Here is a 23,608-nt window from a genome sequence, read left to right on the forward strand (position 1 = left end):
CTTGAAAGTGGAGTCGCAGGTAGACAGAATAGTGAAGAAGGCACTAGTTGTTCCTGGTTAGTGCATTGAGTATAGATGTTGGGAGGTCATGTTGTGATTGTATAGGACATTGGTTTGGTCACTTTTGGAATACTGCACTCTGTTCTGGTCTCCCTGCTTTAGAAAAGTTGTAGTAAAACTTGGAAAGGTTCAAAAAAGATTTACACAATGTTGACAGGGTTGGAGGTTTTGAACTATAAGTTGACGCTGAAGGCTGGGGCTATTTTCCCTGGAGCATCGGAGGTTGAGGGGTGACCTTAGACAGGTTTATAAAATCATGAGGAGCATGAGGATGGGGTAAATAGTCAAGATCTTTTTTGCATGGGAGTACAAAACTAGAGGGCATAGGTTTAAGGTAAGAGGGGAAAGACTGAACAGGGGGCTAAGGAGCAACTTTTTTTTAATGCAGAGGGTGGTGGACACATTGAATGAGCTGGCCGGGATGGATGAGTTGGACTGAAGGGTCCGATTCTGTACTGTACATCTCTATGACTGAAAGTGCTTAAGCAAAATGGAAGTCTGAAATAAGAACGAAGCGTGCTAGAGATACTCAGCAGGATCTGAAACGATGAGAAATGCAGGAACATTGCAACCTTGAAGAAATGTTTAGACAATCATCCAACGCACAATATAGGTTACACGCTGAGTGCTGGGAAATGGGACAGAGTAAGTAGGTGCTTAATGACCAACATGCATACAATTTTATATCAGACTGACCACATTTTGCTCAATGCTTCTCTGTGACTCTCTCTTTTAGGAAGCAGGCAGCAGTGGTAAGCATTGAAGAATGCAAAGAATATGTTGGCCTTCATTGTTACAGGATTTGAGTACAGGAGCAGGAATATCTTTCTGGTAGGGCTTTGGTGAGACCACACCTGGAGAACTGTGTGTACGTTTGTTCTCCCTTCCTTGCCTATTGAGAGAGAGTAAAGAAGGATCACCAAACTGTTGCCTGGGAAGTCAGGACTGACGTATTAAGACAGACCCAATTCTTGTTTAATGCTCCTTTCTTTTGTTCTTCTGAGCCACTGACTGCATCACTAACTAATATCCTACCTCCCAGTCCCTAATCTGAATCTGACCCATCTAAGCCTACACTTTGGTTCTCATCCCCCTGCCAGACTAGTTTAAAACCTCACCAACGGAACTGGCAAAATCCCCATGGGGAGATTTCTCCCAGTTTTGCTCAGGGGCTTATACAGGTCCCATCTAACCCAGGTCCCAATGCCTGAAATATCTAAACCCTTCTCTCGTACACCATTTCTCCAGCCACACATTCAGCTGATCTATTCCCTTATTCCCGCTGTCACTTGCAAGTATGACATTATTACATTTGAGGAGCTACGTTTTAATATATCGCCTATATTCCTCTATTCAGCTTTCAGGCCCTCATCCCTTTGTTTAATGATGTTTTTGGTACCCACGTATTCCACAATCACTGGATGTTTACCCTCCAGTTCCAGAATGTCCTGCAGCTGCTCCATGATATTGCTGATGCTAGCACCAGGAAGGTAACATATCATCCCGGATTCATGTCTGCGGCCACAGAAGTGCCTATGTGTACCCCGCTATTGATTACCCCGTCATTAATGCCCTGCCACTCTTTTTCTTCCTATCGGTGGTACCATGAACTTGGCTGTTCTGATTTCCCCTGAGAGGCCATTCCACCTGCATCCCCAACAGAATCCAAAGTCTGAGAACCGAATCTGTTCTAGAAGGGGATGACCATCAGGGATTCCTTCCTTACCCTTTTAATTTACCTGATAGTCATCCTTTCTGCTTGTGTAATCCTCACCTGGTGTGACCAACTCGCTAAATGTGCTGTCCACAACACTCTCAGTCTCGCAGATGCTCCACCGTGAGTCCACCCTCAGCTCCAGCTATGAAAAGCAGTTACCCAGTAGCTGCAGATGGACACACTTCATGCACACATAGCCATCAAGGACACTGGAAGTGTCCCTTATTTCCCAAGAAGAGCGCACTAAAGGTCTGAAATCGCCTGTCATGACTTCTCTCTAGATTCAGCTATTTTCTTTTATTAAGAGAATTGAAATGATCTTCCCTCATTTCAAATATTTCTCATCAAAAAAGTCTCTACCTTTACTTAATCAGATATATTTTCCTTTCAAAACTGTAGAAAACTCTCTGCAGGTATTACTTATAAATTTGTTGTTCCCATTGGAACTATGTGACTTTCTGAGACTGAGCACCACACTCAATCTTTCAGCTTTACCTTCTTGCTGTTGCACCTCACTAACCGATTCGCCCAATTCCAAATCAGCAATCACAGCGCAGCCTTGTCATTTTAGTTGTCTGCTCACACCCACACTGACCTCAGCCTCCCGTACTGTTCCGATGCAGCTCAACGAGAGCTCAGGGAACAGCATCTCACCTTTCAATTCAGCCCTTTATCACCCCAGACTCAAGATGGACTTCAGCAGTTTCTGGATGAACAGAGTTATCAGGATCTGGAATATCCCACCACAGTGGGTGCTGGAATTGGAGTCCATACAGAATCTTAAAATGATATTTGCGGGTAATTGAGAATGATGAATTTATCGGTTTAATCGGGAAGTGGGTGATTCGGATGAAATATGACAGTGCCTTCAAAGCGATGAGGTATATTTTGGATAAATCCGTGCTCCCTCGCAGGCCACTACCTCCTTCCTCAGGTGGTGGGCCCAGAACTGAGCACATCCCCCAAGGGTAATCTAACCTCGAATTTGAACATCTTGCTGCTTTTTGGTTTACAAAGATATTGGAAATATTTTCCCACAGGTACAACAGACAAACCTTTTTCCTTCCACAGTTAAATGCCAATGATCCATATTCAGCTCCTGATAACTCTGTTGGCTGTCAGAACAAGTTCTGACTTGGTTTCAAACATTCTCAATTAATATCTTGTAAAACGAGTTCACAAAATCAAAATCACTGTCAGTTCAGGGTAGAAATCCAGCAGTGGCCAACATTTCTCTGGGTTTCAGCTTGCTGTGTAAATGGTCCACGTCAAATTGTCCTGCCTCCACCCAGGAAAAAGCATGCGCATCGCTAACCCTGGCCCTCAACAAAGATGGTGACGATAACCCAGGACCTATCACCGCCTGAGGCCTGCAGCCATTTTCCCATTTGCTGCAAACGCGGGACCAAGATTTTCTAATTCAGGTCTAGCGGCCTACAACGGGTGATCATAAAATCTCCCAGTCCACACTGACTCTATTTCACTTCCAGTCTCCACCGTTTCTCCCACCTATCCTGTCTCCCCCTCCCGCATTCATTCCAGGCTCCAGTCACGGCAATGCAATGGTGCAGGGTTCTGTTGGCTCTACCCCTCATTCACTCCCATTGGTTGAAGGACCAGTGCACCCACGTCTGCCAGACCCGCCCACTCTCCTTCTATTGGTCTAGACCTGCCGTCAATCAGGCGGGCCCCATTGAGGTTAGTGGTGGGATCCTTCCACTCGCTGCCCTGGGATGAGCTCATCATTCACAGTAAATGGAGTAGTCACACAGAGCAGAGAGCACGCAACGCTCAACTCATCGATTGCCAGTTCTGATGTGCCACAGCAAAAAACCGCAATTCCCTCCTCAGAAGACAGACACAAGACATGATTGATAGAGTACCCTTCATCGCCCAATACTTCCCCAGGAGTGGAGAAATTAACTCATGTTCTTTGCAGCCTTCAACATATTGTCAATGACGATAAAGATCTTGTGTATACTTCCACTTCTCGCCTTCAAACAATCACCAAAACTTAAACAGACCATCATTTGCAGCAAACTATCCAGCCTTCAGGACCACAACACCACATAACCCTGCTATGGCAACTTCTGCAAGATGTACCACACCATCAACATGGCTACTACTATCATAATGCACCATGAATGTGGTAGGTACTCATGTGACTCAGCCAACATTATCTATCTCATACACTGCAGGCAAGGTCGCCCCAAGGCATGGTACACTGGTGAGAATATGCAGACACTACATCAACAGATGAATGGACACCGCACAACAATCACCAGGCAGGAATGTTCCCTTCCAGTTAGGGAAGACTTCATTATTGTAGGGGACAGTGGACAGCAGGGGGCATGCGCAGTAATCCTGTGCCAAGAGACACAATAAATGAGATTTATTGCCACATGTACTCACTTAGCAGAGTACAGTGAAAGGTTTATAATGTCACCCCTACATGGTGCCATCTTAGATACAAGGTACCGAGGTACAAATCTTGGCCACATGGATGTGGATGTCAGTTTGCTCACTGAGCTGGAAGGTTCAGTTTTGGACATTTCGCCACCATACTAGGTAACATCATTAGTGAATCTCCAGTGAAGCACTGCTTATATGGCCTGTTTTTTATTTATGTGTTTAGGCTTCCTTGGGTTAGTGATGTCATTTCCTGTGTTTCTCAAAACTGAGGTACAAATTGTCGACACAAAGTAGAGAGATAAAAAGTTACATTACCTTTCAGATATTCATTGCATAGGTTAGAAAAATAAGAACTAAATTTAAAAAGATAAACATTACGGTCTTTCTGTAAATGACATGCAGTAGATCGTGCAGCGGGCTTACACACACTGTCCCCTCTCACCCCTCCGGGCCCCCAACCCACTGACCATCCCACTCCCCTCTGGGACCCAGCCCACTGACCGTCCCCTCTCTCCCCTCAAGGACCCCAGCTCACTGACCGTCCCCTCTCTTCCCTCAGGGTCCCCAGCCCAATGACCGTTCCCTCTCTCCCCTTGGGGCCCCCAGCCCAATGACCGTCCCCTCTCTTCCCTCGCGGCCCCCAGCCAACTGACCGTCCTCTCTCTACCCTCGGGGCCCCCAGCCCACTGTCCGTCCCCTCTCTCCCCTCGGGGCCCCCAGCCCACTGACCGTCCCCTTTCCCCCCTCGGGCCCCATCCCACTGACCATCCCCTCTCACCCCTAGGGGTCCCCAGGCCACTGACCGTCCCCTCTCCCCTCTCCGGGCCCCATCCCACTGACCGTCCCCACTCCCCCCAGCCCACTGACTGTCCCCTCTCTCCCCTCAAGGACCCCAGCTCACTGACCGTCCCCTCTCTTCCCTCAGGGTCCCCAGCCCAATGACCGTTCCCTCTCTTCCCTTGGGGCCCCCAGCCCATTGACCATCCCCTCTCTCCCCTCAGGGCCCCCAGCTCACTGACCGTCCCCTCTCTTCCCTCAGGGTCCCCAGCCCAATGACCGTTCCCTCTCTTCCCTTGGGGCCCCCAGCCCATTGACCATCCCCTCTCTCCCCTCAGGGCCCCCAGCCCACTGACCGTCCCTCTCTCCCCTCGGCGCCCCCAGCCCACTGTCCGTCCCCTCTCCCCCCTCGGGGCCCCCAGCCCACTGACCGTCCCCTTTCCCCCCTCGGGCCCCATCCCACTGACCATCCCATCTCACCCCTAGGGGCCCCCAGGCCACTGACCGTCCTCTCTCCGCTCTCCGGGCCCCATCCCACTGACCGTCCCCACTCTCCCCAGCCCACTGACCATCCCTTCTCCCCCTCGGGGTCCCCAGTCCACTGACTGTCCCCTCTTCCCCTCAGCGACTCCAACCCAGTGATCGTCCCCTCTCACTCAAGTCTCCCAGCCCACTGATCGACCCACTCCCCACCCCTCAGGGCCCCTGGCCCACTGACCGTCCCCTCTCTCCCCTCAGGGCCCACAGCCCACTGACCATCCCCTCTCTCCCGTTTGGGCCCCCAGCCCACTGACCGTCCCCTCACCTCCCTAGGGACCCTCAGCCCACTTACCATCCCCTCTCCCCCCTCGGGCCCTAGCCCACCTACCATCCCCTGTCCCCCATCCCACTGACTGTCCCCTCTATCCCCGTCCCACTGACCGTCCCTTCTACCCCCTAGGCGCCCCCAGCCCACTGACCGCCCCTCTCCTCCTTCGGGCCCCATCCCACTGACCGCCCCCTCTCCCCGCTAGGGGCACCCAGCCCACTGACCGTCCCCTCTCCCCGCTCATGCCCCAACCCACTGACCGTCCCCTCTCCCCCCTTGGGCCCCATCCCACTGACCGTCCCCTCTCCCCAGTAGGGGCCCCTAGCCCACTGACCGTCTCCTCTCCCCCCTCAGGATCCCCATCCCATGACCGTCCCCTCTCTCCGCTCGGGTCCCCAGCACACTGGCCGTCCCCACTCCACCCTGGGGACCCCCTGCCCAATGACCATCCCCGCTCCCCCCTCGGGTTCCCAGCCCACTGACTGTACCCGCTTCCCCCCTCTGTGCCCACAGCCAACTGACCGTCCCTGCTCCCCACTCTGGGCCTCCAGCCCACTGATCGTCCCACTCCCTTCGGACCCCCAGTCCACTGACTGTCCTCTCTTCCCCTCGGGCCCCCAGCCCACTGACCATCCCCTCTCCCCCCTTGGGGCACCCAGCTGACTGAATGTCCCCTCTTTCCCTCGGGGCCCGCAGCCCACTGACCATCCTGCTCGCCTTGGGCCTCCAGCCCATTGACCATCCACCCTCGGGTCCCCAGTCCACTGACCATCCCCTCTCCCCCTTGGGGTCCCCAGCCCACTGACCATCCGGACTTTCCTTCATAGCCTCCAGCCCATTGACTGTTCCCCCTCCCCTTGAGCCTCCCACCAATTTATCATCCCCTCTCCCCCTCAGGCCTCCAGCCCACTGACTGTCCCCTCTCTCCCCTCAGGCCTCCAGTCCACTGACCGTCCCACTCCCCTTGGGCCTCCAGCCCACTGACCGTCCCCTCTTCCCCTCAGGGCCCCCAGCCCACTGATCGACCCACTCCCCCCTCAGGGCCCCCAGCCCACCAACCGTCCCCTCTCTCCCCTCAGGCCTCCAGCCCACTGACTGTCCCACAACCCCTCGGGCCTCCAGCCCACTGACCGTCCCCTCTCCCCCCTCGGGCTTCCAGCCCACTGACTGTCCCCGCTCCACTTGTGCCCAAGCCCACTGACTGTCCCCGCTTCCCCCAAGTCCTCCAGCGCATTGACCATCCCCGCTCCCCTTTTGGGGCTCCAGCCCACTGACCATTCCCGCTCCCCTCTCGTGTTCCAGCACACTGACCATTCCCGCTCCCCTCTCGGGTCTACAGCCCACTGACCATTCCCGCTCCCCCTTTGGGCTACCAGACCACTGACCATTCCCGCTCTTCCCTCGGGCCCCCAACCCACTAATCGTATTGGGGTGCAAATTAGGTCCCCATGGCTGTTCTGTGTGTTTGGATGAAGAACTGGTTGTCAAAGGTGGTCGAGGATGAATTGGATGAGTTGTAGAACGATGCTTGGAGACTGGCAGTTGTTGGTATTGAGTACGGAGGCTGTTGCCCTGATGTCGTCATCGTGGGGATTGATTTGGAGATGCTGGTGTTGGACTGGGGCGTACAAAGTTTAAAAATCACACAACACCAGGTTATAGTCCAACAGGTTTAATTGGAAAGACTAGCTTTCGGAGTACTGCTCTTTAATCAGGTGGTTCTGGTGAAGGAGCAGCGCTCAGAAAGCTAGTCCTTCCAATTAAACCTGTTGGACTATAACCTAGTGTTGTGTGATTTTTAACATCGTGGCCAATGCTGGTGTACAGTGCTGAAATGTGCATTGTGACGAGGAATGTTTCCAGTTTGACTGGCCCGTGGGTGCTGAGTTTCTGTGAGAAATCTGCAGTGTCACAACAGAAGCTGGTGGTCCCCTATACAGTGGGTTTCAAGTTGCCTTTGACATCGTCCGAGAGGTTCTCACACAGGTCCTATGCAACTACTGGCTGATCCGACCAAAGAACACATTTGTGAACTAAACATATTGATCAAGACTTTTGATTCAGTCCTTCAGGGATCCCTACGCACTCTCATCCCAAGTATGTCTCGTGTTGGGGATTTCTACTGCCTTCCAAAGATACACAAAGCCAACACACCTGGTTGTCCCATTATATCAGGCAAAGGGACCACCAGCCTCTATTGCGACACTACAGATTTCTTACAGAAACACAGCACCCACGGACCATTCGAACCAGGAACATTCCTTATCACAATGGATGTTTCAGCACTCTACACCAGTATTCCCCATAATGACGACATCAGGGCAATAACCTCAGTACTCAATACCAACAACTGCCAATCTTCGAGCGCCATCCTACAACTCATCCACTTCATTCTCGACCACAACGTTTTCACCTTTGACAACCAGCACTTCATCCAGTCACATGGAATAGCCATGGGGACCAACTTTGCACCCCAATACACAACATTTTCATGCACAGGTCCGAACAAGACTTCCTTGCTGCACAGGACCTCCAATCAACACCATACAACATGTATATTGACGACATTTTCTTCCTCTGGACCCATGGCAAGAGGTTACTGAAACAACTACACAGTGATAACAACAAATTTCATCCCACTATCAGACTTACCATGGACTACTCTTTGGTATCTGTCTCATTCTTGGACACATGCATCTTCATCAAGGCACCTCAGTACCACACTCTGCCGCAAACCCATGGATAACCGCACGATGCTGCACTTCTCTAGCTTCCACCCAAAACATATTAAAACAGCCACCCCCTATGGACAAGCCCTAAACATACACTGGATCTGTTCAGATGAGGAGGAACATGACGGACACCCGAAGGTGCTCAAGGATGCCCTCTTAAGGACAGGGTACGATACTCAACTCATCAATCGCCAGTTCTGATGTGCCACAGTGAGAAACTGTAATGACTTCCTCAGGAGACAGACATGAACTGCAACCGATAGGGTACCCTTCATTGTCCAGTACTTCCCAGGAACGGAGAAACTGCACTACGTTCTTCTCAGCCTGCAACACATGATGAGTGAGGATGAGTACCTTGCCAAGACCTACCCTCTGCCTCCACCTCTTTCCATTAAACAAGCACCAAACCTTAAACAAACCATTGTTCGCAGCAAACCACCCAGGACAACATCGATGACAGCACCATATAACCCTGTCATGGCAACCACTGCCAGATGTGTCAGAGGATAGGCATGGATATCACCATTACAAGTGGGGACAGTACCCACCACATACACAGCAGGTACTCATGTGACTCAGCCAATGTTGGCCTCGGATCTTTGGGTGACCATCCTCCAAGGTGGACTTTGGGATACACAACAATGCAGAGTGGCTGAGCAGAGGCTGATAGCTTCAACCGAGACTTCGGGTTCATGTCACACTACAGGTGACCCCACTGCACTATACACTCACACACGCAGACCCTCTCTCATACACAGAAATACACCCCCCACATACTCACACCCATGCATACGCCCTCTCACAGGCTTATACTCCATCACACTCACTTCACCAAGCTTGCGCGCACACAAACACACTCTCACATTCACATGCACACACTGTCTCCCCCTCTCCCATGCACATACATATAAATCTATGGAGTGAATTTATATTTGCAGCAGGATGCTGCCTGACCTGCGGTGCTTTTCCAGCACCACTTTAATCTAGACTCTGGTTTCCATCATCTGCAGTCCTTGTTTTTACCTACAATTTGCAGCCAGTCAATCCATATAATATTTTATAAATTCCTATGTTGGGAATAGAACCAGTCTGACTCAATTTTGGGATACAGGCAGACCTTAACCTCACACCTCTAATGTATTGTCTGAGCTGAGATGTCACTTTTTTGTATAAAACATTGAGATATGATTAGATTACATACAGTGTGGAAACAGGCCCTACAGCCCAACCAGTCCACACCGACCCTCCAAAGAGTAACCCACCCAGACCCATCTCACTCTGACTAAAGCACCTCACACTATGGACAATTTAACATGGCCAATTCACCTACCTGCACATCTTTGAATTGTGGGAGGAAGCCGGAGCACCCGGGGGAAACCCACGCAGACACAGGTAGAATGTGCAAACTCCACACAGACAGTCACCCGAGGCTGGAATTGAATCTGGGACCCTGGTGCTGTGAGGCAATAGTGCTAACCACTGAGCCACCGTGCTGCCCCAATCTCGAGAATGTGACTTGAAAGTCGTTCTGGGATTTATATGTTAATGAACTGAAACCTGCAACCAATTCGAAAAGATGAAAGACTTAACAGCAATTTCGATTTGTTCAATATATCATCTCAGTTGCATGACACTATAAGCTTTTGCTATAAATTCTGTGCCTAATGGTCCTACTCCACAGCTAGCAGACAAAGGAGCAGCGCTCCGAAAGCTGGTGCTTCCAAAGAAACCTATTGGACTATAACCTAGTGTTGTGTGATTTTTAACTTTGTCCACCCCAGTCCAACACCAGCTCATCCACATCATAAGAATGTGCGGCAGCAGGACATCTGCAAGAAAGTGAGCGAACTTGTCCCCTTCCCCCAGTGTCTCCTCACCGCGTCCTCTCTCCCCATCCCCAGTTGTCACCCTGTCCCCTCCCCCACGTCACCGTGTCCCCTCCCTCCATCAGTGTTCCCTCCCCTTTCACCATGTCTCCACCCCTCTGGCCGCCACTTGTCCTCTGTCCCTTTCCCCCATCACCATTTCCCCTCTCCCTCCCCCCCATCACTTTCCCCCCCCTCACCGTCACCATGTCCACACTCCCAAAATCCTTACCCCTCCTCCTCTAAGCATCATCGTATCCCCTGCTCCGTCACCCTGACCCCGCCCCCGTCCCCCGGACTGTGTTCCCTCCCCCTTCCCACATCACCATGTTCCCCCTCACCAGGATCCCCCGTCACCCTATCCCCTCATCCACCACCTTGTCCTCTCCCCCTCTCCCATGTCCCCTCCTCCCGTCACCCTAACCCCTCCCCTCATCACAGTGTCCCCTCCCCTTCCCCTTGTAGCCCTGTCCCTTCGCCATCCCCGTCACCGTGTCCTCTGTCCCCTTCCTGCTTCCCAGTGGGACTCTCTGTCCTTACCAGTCTGACAGTGAGACATACCATTGCTCTGCCATTCTCACATTCTGAGAACTTCATAAAAACCAAAAGAACTGCAGATGCTGGGAATCAGAAACAAAACCACAAGGTGGTAGAAAGGCTCAGTAGGGTCTGGCAGAATCTATGAAGAGAAATAAGAGTGAACATTTCGGGTCTGGTGACCCTTCCTCAGAAACTGATGGGAGGTGGGGAAATCCCCGTTTATATGCTGCTTCCCTCTCTCGTCTGGAATTGTAAAAGTTTCTTGATTTCTCTTCCAATTTCCACCTTGACATTACTTTCACCTGGTCTATCTCTGACTCTTCCCATTGTTTCCTCGACATCTGTTGTCATTTTTTGGGATAGACTGGCCACTAATATCCACTATAAACCCACCGCCTCCCACATCAACCTGGGCTATACATCCTCGCACCCTGCTTTCATTCCATCCTCCCAGTTCCCCCGTCTCCGTCACATATGTTCCGATAAGACCAACTTTGACAAAGGAGCCTCTTAGATGTCCAACTTCTTCCTCAATGAGGATTCCCCAGCACCTCTGACAACAGGGCTCTCAACTGGGTCTGACCCATCTCCTGCACTTCCACCCTCACCCTCTCTCTTCCATCCCCCAACAGTGATAGGTTTCCCTTGTACTTGCCAACAGCATTCATATGCAGAATACCATCATTTCCACCACCAGACACATATCCCCCTCCCTTCCCTTGTCCGTCTTACACAGGGACCATTCCCTCCGGAGCACTCTAGTCCACTCTTCTCACATTCCTTCCTTCCACAGCCCCTTTCCCTTCAACGGCCGAAGGTATAACACCTGGCCATTTATCTCCTCCCTCCCCAATATCCAAGCACCCAAACACATCTTCCAGGTGGAGCAGCACTTTACCTGTACCTCCCACAATCTAGCCAACCTTATTTGCTGCTCACAATGTGATCTCCTCTACATTGGGGAAACAAAGCATAGACATCCATCTTCTGCTCTCAAAAAAAACCCTGAGCTTCCTGCCACTTTAACAGTTTCCTGATGAACGGCTCCTGCCTGCAACGTCGATTTTCCTGCTCTTCGGATGCTGCCTGACCTGCTGTGCTTTTCCAGCAGCACACTAATCTTGGCTCTGATCTCCAGCATCTGTAGTCCTCACTTTCTGCCACTTTAACACCCCACCATGTTCCCCGGCCAACATCTGTCTCAGGCTTGCTGCAGTACTCCAGTGAAGATCAGCACAAGTAGGAAGACCTTTATTTCCACTTGGGAACTCTACAACCTTCTGATCTCAATACAGAGTAAATAATTTTGGGCCTGAACTCACCCACGTCTTAGCCCCCACCTCCACACACCAGGCCTTATTATCACATAGCCATTACAAAAAACCTATTGATAGCCACTAACACTCTCCATTAACAGCTATTCACCCTGCTAGACAGATTGTTATCCACTTCTTTGTCTATTCAACCATTCTTCCCTCTCTTTGGGCTTTATCCCCACCTATCCTTGTCTCCTTAACCCCTCCCCCACCCTATCTTCTGTATATAAACTGACATTTTCCCAGCTACCATCAGCTCTGCGGAAGGGTCACTGGCCCCACAACGTTACCTCTGATTTCTCCTCATAGACGCTTCCAGATCTGCTGATCCTTTCTAGCAATTTCTGTTTGTGTTTCCGATAACTTAATCTGCTTTCCCTTTCCTTTCTCTCTTAGGACCCTAACCTCCACCACACTTCACCAGCTCAGATGAAGAGTCACCCAGACTCAAGATGTTAGCTTGCTCTCTCTCTCTCTCTCTCTCTCTCTCAATGGAAACTGCCTGACGCAGTGTGATTTCCAGCAATTGTTTCTTTTCAGAACAGATACTCAAGAATGAGAAAGCATTGAATCTCATTGAGGGTTTTGAGGTGGTTTATGGCTCAGTCACAGATACACAGGAGTGAGTTACAGACTGGAATCTAATCAAGTGGGTTCAGCATGGTTTACATGTTGAATAAGAGATACCTGGGAGTGAATTAGATTAGAATCTAATTGAGGGGCTCAGAGGAAGCTGTACTGTTCCATGTTCTATAATAAATTACCCGGAGTGAGTTAGAGACTAGAATCTAAGGAGATCAGGAGTTGTTTATACACAGAATACCAGATGCACAGGAGTGAAATACAGACTGGAATCCAATCAAGAGCTTCAGAACGGTTTATGCATAAAGAATAGAGTCATAGAGATGTACAGCATGGAAACAGACCCTTTGGTCCAACCCGTCCATGCTGACCAGGTATCCCAACCCAATCTAGTCCCACCTGCCAGCACCCGGCCCATATCCCTCCAAACCCTTCCTATTCATATACCCATCCAAATGCCTCTTAAATGTTGCAATTGTACCAGCCTCCACCACATCCTCTGGCAGCTCATTCCATACACGTAGCACCCTCTGCGTGAAAAGGTTGCCCCTTAGGTCTCTTTTATATCTTCTCCTCTCACCCTAAACCCTCTAGTTCTGGACTCCGCCACCCCAGGGAAAAGACTTTGCCTATTCATCCTATCCATGCCCCTCATAATTTTGTAAACCTCTATAAGGTCACCCCTCAGCCTCCGACACTCCAGGGAAAACAGCCCCAGCCTGTTCAGCCTCTCCCTGTAGCTCAGATCCTCCAACCCTGGCAACATCCTTGTAAATCTTTTCTGAACCCTTTCACGTTTCACAACATCTTTCCAATAGGAAGGAGACCAGAATTGCACGCAATATTCCAACAGTGGCCTAACCAATGTCCTGTACAGCTGCAACATGACCTCCCAACTCCTGTACTCAATACTCTGACCAATAAAGGAAAGCATACCAAACGACTTCTTCACTATCCTATCTACCTGCGACTCCACTTTCAAGGAGCTATGAACCTGCACTCCAAGGTCTCTTTGTTCAGCAACACTCCCTAGGATCTTACAATTAAGTGTATAACTCCTGCTAAGATTTGCTTTCCCAAAATGTAGCACCTCACATTTATCTGAATTAAACTCCATCTGCCACTTCTCAGCCCATTGGCCCATCTGATCAAGATCCTGTTGTAATCTGAGTAACCCTCTTCGCTGTCCACTACACCTCCAATTTTGGTGTCATCTGCAAACTTACTAACTGTACATCTTATGCTCGCATCCAAATCATTTATGTAAATGACAAAACGTAGAGGGCCCAGCGCCGATCCTTCTGGCACTCCACTGGTCAAAGGCCTCCAGTCTGAAAAACAACCCTCCACCACCACCCTCTGTCTGCTACCTTTGAGCCAGTTATGAATCCAAATGGCTAGTTCTCCCTGTATTCCATGAGATCTAACCTTGCTAGTCAGTCTCCCATGGGGAACCTTGTCGAACGCCTTACTGAAGTCCATATAGATCACATCTACTGCTCTGCCCTCATCAATCTTCTTTGTTACTTCATCAAAAAACTCAATCAAGTTTGTGAGACATGATTTCCCACGCACAAAGCCATGTTGCCTATCCCGAATCAGTCCTTGCCTTTCCAAATGCATGTACATCCTGTCCCTCAGGATTCCCTCCAACAACTTGCCCACCACCGAGATCAGGCTCACTGGTCTATAGTTCCCTGGCTTGTCCTTACCACCCTTCTTAAACAGTGGCACCACGTTTGCCAACCTCCAGTCTTACGGCACCTCACCTGTGACTATCGATGATACAAATATCTCAGCAAGATGCCCAGCAATCACTTCTCTAGCTTCCCACAGAGTTCTCGGGTACACCTGATCAGGTCCTGGGGATTTATCCACCTTTAACCGTTTCAAGACATCCAGCACTTCCTCCCCTGTAATCTGGACATTTTGCAAGATGTCACCATCTATTTCTCTACAGTCTATATCTTCCATTTCCTTTTCCACAGTAAGTACTGATGCAAAATATTCATTTAGTATCTCCCCCATACAAAGGCCGCTTTTCTGATCTTTGAGGGGCCCTATTGTGGGCGGCACGGTGGCACAGTGGTTAGCACTGCTGCCTCGCAGCGCCAGAGACCCGGGTTCAATTCCCGCCTCAGGCGACTGACTGTGTGGAGTTTGCACATTCTCCCCGTGTCTGCGTGGGTTTCCTCCGGGTGCTCCGGTTTCCTCCCACAGTCACAAAGATGTGCAGGTCAGGTGAATTGGCCATGTTAAATTGTCCGTAGTGTTAGGTAAGGGGTAAATGTAGGGGTATGGGTGGGTTGCGCTTCGGCGGGTTGGTGTGGACTTGTTGGGCCGAAGGGCCTGTTTCCACACTGTAAAGTAATCTAATCTATTCTCTCCATAGGTACCCTTTTGTCCTTAATATATTTGTAAATCCCCTTTGGATTCTCCTTAATTCTATTTACCAAAGCTATCCCATGTCCCCGTTTTGCCCTCCTGATTTCCCTCTTAAGTATACTCCTACTTTCTTTATACTCTTCTAAGGATTCACTCGATCTATCCTGTCTATACCTGACATATGCTTCCTTCTTTTTCTTAACCATACCCTCAATTTCTTTAGTCATCCAGCATTCCCTATAGCTAACAGCCTTCCCTATTACCCTGACAGGAATATACTTTCTCTGGATTCTTGTTATCTCATTTCTGAAGGCTTCCCATTTTCCAGCCATCCCTTTACCTGTGAACATCTGCCTCCAATCAGCGTTCAAAAGTTCTTGCCTAATACGGTCAAAATTGGCCTTTCTCCAATTTAGATTTTCAACTTTTAGATTTGGTCTATCCTTTTCCATCACTATTTTAAAACGAATAGAATTATGGTCACTGTCCCAAAGTGCTCCCCCACTGACACCTCAGTCACCTGCCCTGCCTTGTTTCCCAAGAGTAGGTCAAGTTTTGCACCTTCTCTCGTAGGTACATCCACATACTGAATCAGAAAATTGTTTTGTACACACTTAAGAAATTCTTCTCCATCTAAACCTTTAAAACTATAGCAGTCCCAGTCGATGTTTGGAAAGTTAAAATCCCCTACCATAACTACCCTATTATTCTTATAGATAGCTGAGATCTCCTTGCAAGTTTGTTTCTCAATTTCCCTCTGACTATTGGGGTTCTATAATACAATCCCAATAAGGTGATCATCCCTTTCTTATTTCTCAGTTCCACTCAAATAACTTCCCTGGATGTATTTCCGGGAATATCCTCCCTTAGCACAGCTGTAATGCTATCCCTTATCAAAAATGCCACTCCCCCTCCTCTTTTGCCTCCCTTTCTATCCTTCCTGTAGCATTTGTATCCTGGAACATTCAGCTGCCAAACCTGCCCATCCCTGAGCCATGTTTCCGTAATTGCTGTGATATCCCAGTCCCATGTTCTTAACCACGCCCTGAGTTCATCTGCCTTCCCTGTTAGACCCCTTGCATTGAAATAAATGCAGTTTAATTTATTAGTCCTACCTTGTCCCTGCCTGCCCTGACTGTTTGACTCACTTCTGTTCTCAGCTGTACCCGTCTCAGATCGATCTCTTTCCTCACTATCACCCTGGGTCCCACCTCCCCACCTTACTAGTTTAAATCCTCCCAAGCAGTTCTAGCAAATTTCCCTGCCAGTATGTTAGTCCCCTTCCAATTTAGGTGCAATCCGGCCTTCTTGTACAGGTCACTTCTACCCCAAAAGAGATTCCAATGATCCAAAAATGTGAATCCTTCTCCCACACACTAGCTCCTCAGCCATGCATTCATCTGCTCTATCCTCCTATTCCTGTCCTCACTAGCTCGTAGCACTGGGAGTAATCCAGATATTACTACTCTTGAGGACCTCCTTTTTAAAATTCTACCTAACTCTCTGTAATCTCCCTTCAGAGTCTCAACCTTTTCCCTTCCAATGTCGTTGGTTCCAATGTGGACAATAACCTCCTGCTGGCCCCTCTCCCCCGTGATAACATTCTGCACCCTCTCTTAGATATCCTTGATCCTGGCACCAGGGAAACAACACACCATTCTGCTTTTTCTCTGCTGGCCACAGAAACGTCTGTCTGTACCTCGGACTACAGAATCCCCTAACACAATTGATCTCTTGGAAGCCGACGTAACCCTCGTTGCATTAGAGCCAGTCTCAATACCAGAAACTTGGCTGTTTGTGCTACGTTCCCCTGAGAATCCATCACCCCCTATATTTTCCAAAACAGCATACCTGTTTGCAATGGGTATATCCACAAAAGACTCCTGCTCTAGCTGCCTACCTCTCTTACCCTTCCTGGAGTTAACACATCATAACAGAATCACAAGAGTCAGTTACCAGCTGGAAACTAATCAAGGGTTCAAGATGGTTTTGTATGAAATAACAGATACCCAGGAATGAGTTAGAATGTGGAATTGAATCGAGGGGGTTCAGCCTGGTTTAATCAAAGGGTTTGGGTCATTTAAAAATCAGGGGTGAACTTCAGAGGTGTAAACTTTGGCGGGGGGGGGGGGGGGGGGGGTGTGGAGGTGTGAATGGAAGGGGGCTAAAACAGGATGCTGTGTAATGAAGGGAATGGCAGTGCCAAACATGATGTGAGTGTAAACTGGGAACGGGCACAAGTATGGGGCAGGGGCAACATTTGGGGGTAGGTCAAAAATTTGGAGGGAGGTGGTGAGTGCCAAACTTGAGGGGAGGACATTTATGGAGGTGCATAATTTGGGGGCACAATAATAGGGGGAACTTAACGATTGCAAAGTACTTTGGGGGGCCGGCTGCTAATTATAGGGGAGCATAACGGGGACAGCCGCATAATTGGGGTGGAGGTAACATTTGGCAAGGTGCACAATTTGTGGGAAATCCTTTGTGGAGTATTGGTAAAACCTAGGGGTGGTATATATGGGGTCATGAAATAGGGGGCAGAGTTAGGGACGGCTGCATAAATGGGGATAGGGCAAATTCAGGGAGTGCAATATTTTGGGGGTCAATATTTTGAACACAAAATTTGGTAGGGGTACAAAATGTGGCGGGGTGCAAAATCTTTGGATGGGCTTAGTCTTGTGGGTGTTGGGGCAAAATGAGGCAGTGCATAATTTGGGATGGCAAAATTGTGGGGGCTACAAAAAGGAACAATATCGGGGATGTAAAACTGAGGGGTAGGCACAAGATTGGGGGCACAAAACTGGGAATGGGTGCATAAAAAAGGGGAATGGAGCACCATGTCCAAGGGGTGACAATGTTTGGGGAGAGGCAAAATGTGCTGGGTGCACTTCCAGGTTTTGTGGGGGGTGCTTTACCTCAGGGGAGGGCCAAAATGGTGTATCCATTTTGGGGGAATGCAAACAGTGGGCAGCAGGGAGTGTGAGACACATTTGAGAAAGGGAGCAATATTGGGGAGACTACAAAAACTTGGCAGATGTCTGCATTATTGTGGGAGTGTATAATTTGTGGAGGGGCAGCACGGTGGCTCAGTGGTTAGCACTGCTGCCTCACAGCACCAGGGTCCCAGGTTTGGGCGACTGTCTGTGTGGAGTTTGCACATTCTCCCTGTGTCTTCGTGGATTTCCTCCCACAGTCCAAAAATGCGCAGGTCAGGTGAATTGGCCATGTTAAAGGGGACTGCACAGTGGCTCAGTGGTTAGCATTGCTGCGTCACAGTGCCAGAGACCCAGGTTCATTCCCCGCCTCAGGCAACTGTCTATGTGGAGTTTGCACATTCTCCCCGTGTCTGCGTGGATTTCATCCGGGTGCTCTAGTTTCCTCCCATAGTCCAAAAATGTGCAGGTTAAGTGAATTGTCCAGGCTAAATTGCCTGGAGTGTTAGGTGAAGGGGTAAATGTAGGGGAATGGGTCTGGGTGGGTTGCTCTTCGGAGGGTCGTGTGGACTTGTTGGGCTGAACGGCCTGTTTCCACACTGTAAGTAATCTAATTAAAACCTGACATCAGTCTGCACAGAGATGGAGGAGGGATAAAAGACAAGTGAATTAAAAAAAGGGGGAAGAAACTAGAATGGGATGGAACAGAGACAAAGGCAGAAAGAAGAGGTAAGAGTCAGAAATACTAAAGAACAAGAAAGAAACAGAGAGATAAATAGACAATGTAAGAGAGAGGCAATAAAACAGGAGTGAAAAAAGAGGACAGCCATAAAGGGAGAGGCAGAGAGACCTGGAGAGGGAGAGAAGAGCAAAAAGTCTGGGAGAGACGAACAGGCTTTAAGGGGAGACTGGGAAGGGGACACTGTGGTGCATATTGAAAAGATGCAGATGTGGATGAAACTAAGGAAGTCAGTTTGAAGCAGTTATAAAAGGACATGACGAACAGACTGTTGCCTAGGTCTTGTGGTTAGGATGTGGGGAACAGTTTGCGAGTATGTCATGGGAGGTTATTATGAACTAGATAAACAGAATGTACTGAATGTTACTGGCAATCTCTGGAGGATCAAGTAAAACTATATAAAAAGCATGAGCTGTTGCTGCAGAAATCTCAACTTCCAACTGTGTACAGGTAATCGATATACAAGAAGACATGAAGCTAGATATTTGAAAGGATTGCAGACGCGTTCCTTATTTCTTAGGAACCCAACAGATACTCACCATTCCAGTGGGTCCCAACTGTCTTGGGTTTCTGACACTCCCTCTCTCCCATAACGAACAGACCCTGCTCCAGGATTTTGCTTCAGCCTGACTGGTTCAGGGAAGGCTAGAGGGAGAGAGGGCGGTGTTTATGCAACAAAACTGACATTGAAATTCATAGTACCCACAATCTCTCTCAAACACATGGGCAGACAGATACTGAGCTGAAAAATATGTTGCTGGAAAAGCGCAGCAGGTCAGGCAGCAACCAAGGAGCAGGAGAATCGACATACGTCAATTCTCCTGCTCCTTGGATGCTGCCTGACCTGCTGCGCTTTTCCAGCAACACATTTTTCACCTCTGATCTCCAGCATCTGCAGTCCTCACTTTCTCCGGGCAGACAGATACCCTCATACACATCTCCTGTCCTGTATGGCTGCCAGGATCTATTTTAAATACTTGCACTCAAAGGCTGCTCTCCACCCAAATCCCAATGCAAACAGTGAGCTCCCAGCTCTCTCTACCTACAGCACATCTCACCCAGTGTGGAGTATATTGAAAATTGTGTGATTGAGATACAGCATAACAATGGTTAAACTGCAAATGCTAATGCAAAAGGGAAACTTGCAAATCTGGTTTAAGCATATGTCACAGATAGACTGTGGCCTAGAGTTTGTGATTGGGGTACGGAGAACAGTTTGTGTTTTCGGGGAGGATCAAGTGATAAAAGAATGGCTGTTTTTATGGAGGTCTCACTTGTAACCATCTGAGGGTGGGGGAGTCAAGAGAGAGCCCATACTGCCTCTGTCTGCCTCTACCCTCTCCCAAAACGTCACCTCTCACACACTGGAGAGGTGGGGGAGGGGGGCTGAGAGAGACCCCTCACTGATTCCGTCTGCCTCTCCCCTCTCCCAACAGCTCACCTCTCACACATCGGTCCCAGACTTGAAATCCACAGAGGCAGAAAGCTTTCTCTGGAAGCTCATTCTATACACGCACCACTCCCTGCATGAAAATGTTGCCACTTTTATATCTTCCCCTCTCACCCTAAACTTATTCCTTCTAATTCTGGACTGCCCCACCCCAGGGAAACAACGTTGTCTATTTACCCTATCCATGTCCCTCATGATTTTATAAATCTCTATAAGATCATCCCTCAGCCTCCACTGCTCCAGGGAAAACAGCCCCAGCCTATTCAGCCTCCCTCTACAGCTCAAACCCTCCAATCCTGGCAACATCCTTGTAAATCTTTTCTGAACCCTTTCAAATTTCACAGCATCTTTCCTATAGCAGGGAGATCAGAATTGAATGCAGATTCCAAAAGTCACTTGGTTGGTGGTGATCCTTCATGCTTGGACAGACCCTCTGAACAACTGCACGCTGCCATCGAGAGGGCAGGAGTTGAGGTGGAGTTGCACATTCTCTCAGTGTCTGCGTGGGTTTCCTCCGGGTGCTCCGGTTTCCTCCCACAGTCCAAAGATGTGCAGGGTAGGTGAACTGGCCATTCTAAATTGCCCATAGTGCTAGGTGATTTAGTCAGAGGGAAATGGGTCTGGGTGGGTTACTCTTTGGAGGGTCAGTGTGGACTTGTTGGGCTGAAGGGCCTGTTTCCACACTGTAGGGAATCTTATCTAAATTACAGCATTTAAAAGGCATCTGGATGGCATATGAATAGGAAAGATATGGGCCAAGTGCTGGCAAATGGGACCAGAATTATTTAGGATATATGGTCAGCATGGACTAATTGGACTGAGGGGTCTGCTTCCATGCTGCACATCTTTATGACATCTTTGACAGTTTGCTCAGGGAACCACCCAACAAAATCAACTCTCTGCTTTTCCCGCAGGCGATTGAGGATGCTATGTGCTGACCATTCTCTGATGGACTTGTGGTCAAAGGCGTTTTTTTTTTACAAATTTCTACACAACGTAAAAGTGATCAAGGAGAGCCCAACTACTTGGAGCATGCCATGGTGATGAGGCCAGACAGGAGACAGGTGGAACATTGGTAAATACTGACCCAAACTTGGGTTTTGCATAATGACAGCCTACTCACAGCTTGATGCACAGTACTTTGAGGTGCATGGTAAAACAGGGCAGCATCAGCATGGCTTTGTCAAGAGGAAGCCATGCCTGACAAATCTATTAGAATTCTTTGATGAGGTAACGAGCAAGTCAGACAAAGTAGAGCCACTGAATGTGATCTATTTGGATTTTCAGAATGCATTTGACAAGGTGCCATACAGGAGGCTGCTATATAAGATCCCATAGTGTTAGTGACAAGATATTGGCATGGATGGAGGATTGGCTGACTGGCAGAAGGCAGAGAGTAGGGAATAAAGAGGTCTTTTTCAGGATGGTAACCGGTACTCATGGAGTTCTGTAGGGCTTAGTGTTGGGACTGCAACTATTCATGTTATACATTAACAATCTGGATAGAGGCATTGTTGCACAGCTTGCAGTTGACATAAAGATAGGTGGAGGGACAGTTAGTGTTGAGAAAGCAGGGAGGCTGCAGAAGGACTTGTATATGTTAGGCGATCAAGTGACAAATGGAGTGCTATGTGGGAAAGTGTGAGGTTATGCATGGAAGGTTAACATGGAAGTTCAGTTAGCAGTAAGGAAGACAAATGCTATTTTAACATTTATTTCAAAGGAGCCTAGAATACAAAAGCAGAGATGTACTGCTGAGGCTCTATCAGCTCTCGTCAGACAACATTTGGAATAAGGTGAGCAGTTTTGGGCCCCATGTCTAAGGATGTAGTGCTGGCATTAGTGGGGCTCCAGAGGTGGTTGACAAGAATGATGCCAGGGATTAAGGATTTGTCATATAAGCAGCAGTTGAGGACTCTGGGTCTGTACTAGAGCTTAGGAGTGTGAGGAGGACATGAATGAAACTTACAGAATACTGATAGGCCTGGATAGAATGGGTGTGGAGGAGACTAGGGCTCAAGGACACACCTCAAATGGAGATCAACCTTTTAGAACGGAGATCAGGAGGAGTATCTTCAGCCAAAGGTAGTGTACTTCAGTGCCGTGGAGGCCAAATCATTAAACATATTTAAGACAAAGATAGATAGGTTCTTGATTTGTAAGGGAAATGTTTATGGGAAATGGCAGGAGAATGGGATTGAGAAACATATCAGCCACAATCAAATGGCAGAGCAGAGCTGATGGGCAAATGGCCTAATTCTGCTGCTATATCTAGTGGTCTTATGGTTATTATGGGTGACTTCAATTTGCACATAGACTGAGAAAATCAAACCAGTAACAATTTCATTGAGGAGACATTCCTGGAGTGTGTGTATGTGATACTGAGTGACGCCAATAGCACATGCTCAATTCATGGACTGGTTGAGGTCACCATGAAAGTCCTACGTTCTTCACCATGGTTACCCTCATGGTAAAGCACCTTTACTCATCTCTCTCTTTAATGAGTCAGCAGTCCTAGGATCCTCTGGGACAATGGCAGGCTCAGAGCAGTTTCAGCGAAAGAAGATGAAGGGATTGATTAAAGAGGGGAAAGGTAAAGTATAAATCTAGGCTTGCAGAGAACATACAAACTAATTGTAAAAGCTTCTCAAGGGATATGAGGAGGAAACAAGATTAATGAAATCAAATCTCTTGCAATCAGAAACAGGGCAAGTTATAATGTGGAATGGGTTTGAATTTAAATAAAGAAAACTGATGGTCATCTTTTAAGACTCTATAGACTCTGGAACAATTTCTATGGATTGCAGGATAGCTAATGTAATTCCACTATTTAAACCATGGAATGACACACATTAGACAGGTTAGCCTTACACTGGTAAACAGAGACAGGATTGGACAGAGTCAGTCAGCAACGATTCACAAAAGGGAAATCATCCTGCACAAACCTGCTGGAATGTTTCAAGAACACAGCGTTTAGAGTTGATAACAAGGCAGTGGATGTGGTTTACCTGAGCTCCGAGAAGGCATTTAGAAAGTTCCTCGGAAGAGATTACCATGTAAAATTAAAGCACATGGGATTAAGGGTAGTGTATTGACATGGATACAGAACTGGACAGCAGATAGGAACAAAGTGTCAGAGTAAACAAGTCATTTTTTTTTGAGTGGCACCCAGTAGCTAGTGTGGTACCACAAGGATCAGTGTTTGGACTCCAGTTATTCACAGCATCTATTAATGATTTAGATGAGAAAACTCAAATGTCATATCTCCAAGCATGTAGATGACATGTGACAA

At 48.5% G+C, this 23,608-nt stretch overlaps 1 long non-coding RNA gene across 5 annotated transcripts in view; it reads right to left on the reverse strand.

The window, feature by feature from the left end:
• LOC122543963 (uncharacterized) overlaps positions 1–23,608 on the reverse strand; it is a 43,738-nt gene that overhangs the window by 9,056 nt on the left and 11,074 nt on the right. For 3 of the 5 annotated variants that reach the window (XR_015754619.1, XR_015754622.1, XR_015754621.1), the window contains exons 3-5: positions 19,406–19,511; positions 9,837–10,063; positions 8,688–8,830 (exon numbers count right to left, since the gene is read on the reverse strand). This is a non-coding gene — a long non-coding RNA (uncharacterized LOC122543963). Of the gene's footprint in view, positions 1–8,687; positions 8,831–9,836; positions 10,064–10,932; positions 11,051–19,405; positions 19,512–23,608 lie in introns of all 5 variants that reach the window. The other 2 variants (XR_015754620.1, XR_006310213.2) reach the window with 2 other exon arrangements.

The sequence above is a fragment of the Chiloscyllium plagiosum genome, unplaced genomic scaffold (genome assembly GCF_037043375.1).
Source record: "Chiloscyllium plagiosum isolate Xiang-an unplaced genomic scaffold, Cpla_swu_hap1 HiC_scaffold_46, whole genome shotgun sequence".
In the NCBI taxonomy this organism is placed as follows: Eukaryota; Metazoa; Chordata; class Chondrichthyes; order Orectolobiformes; family Hemiscylliidae; genus Chiloscyllium; species Chiloscyllium plagiosum.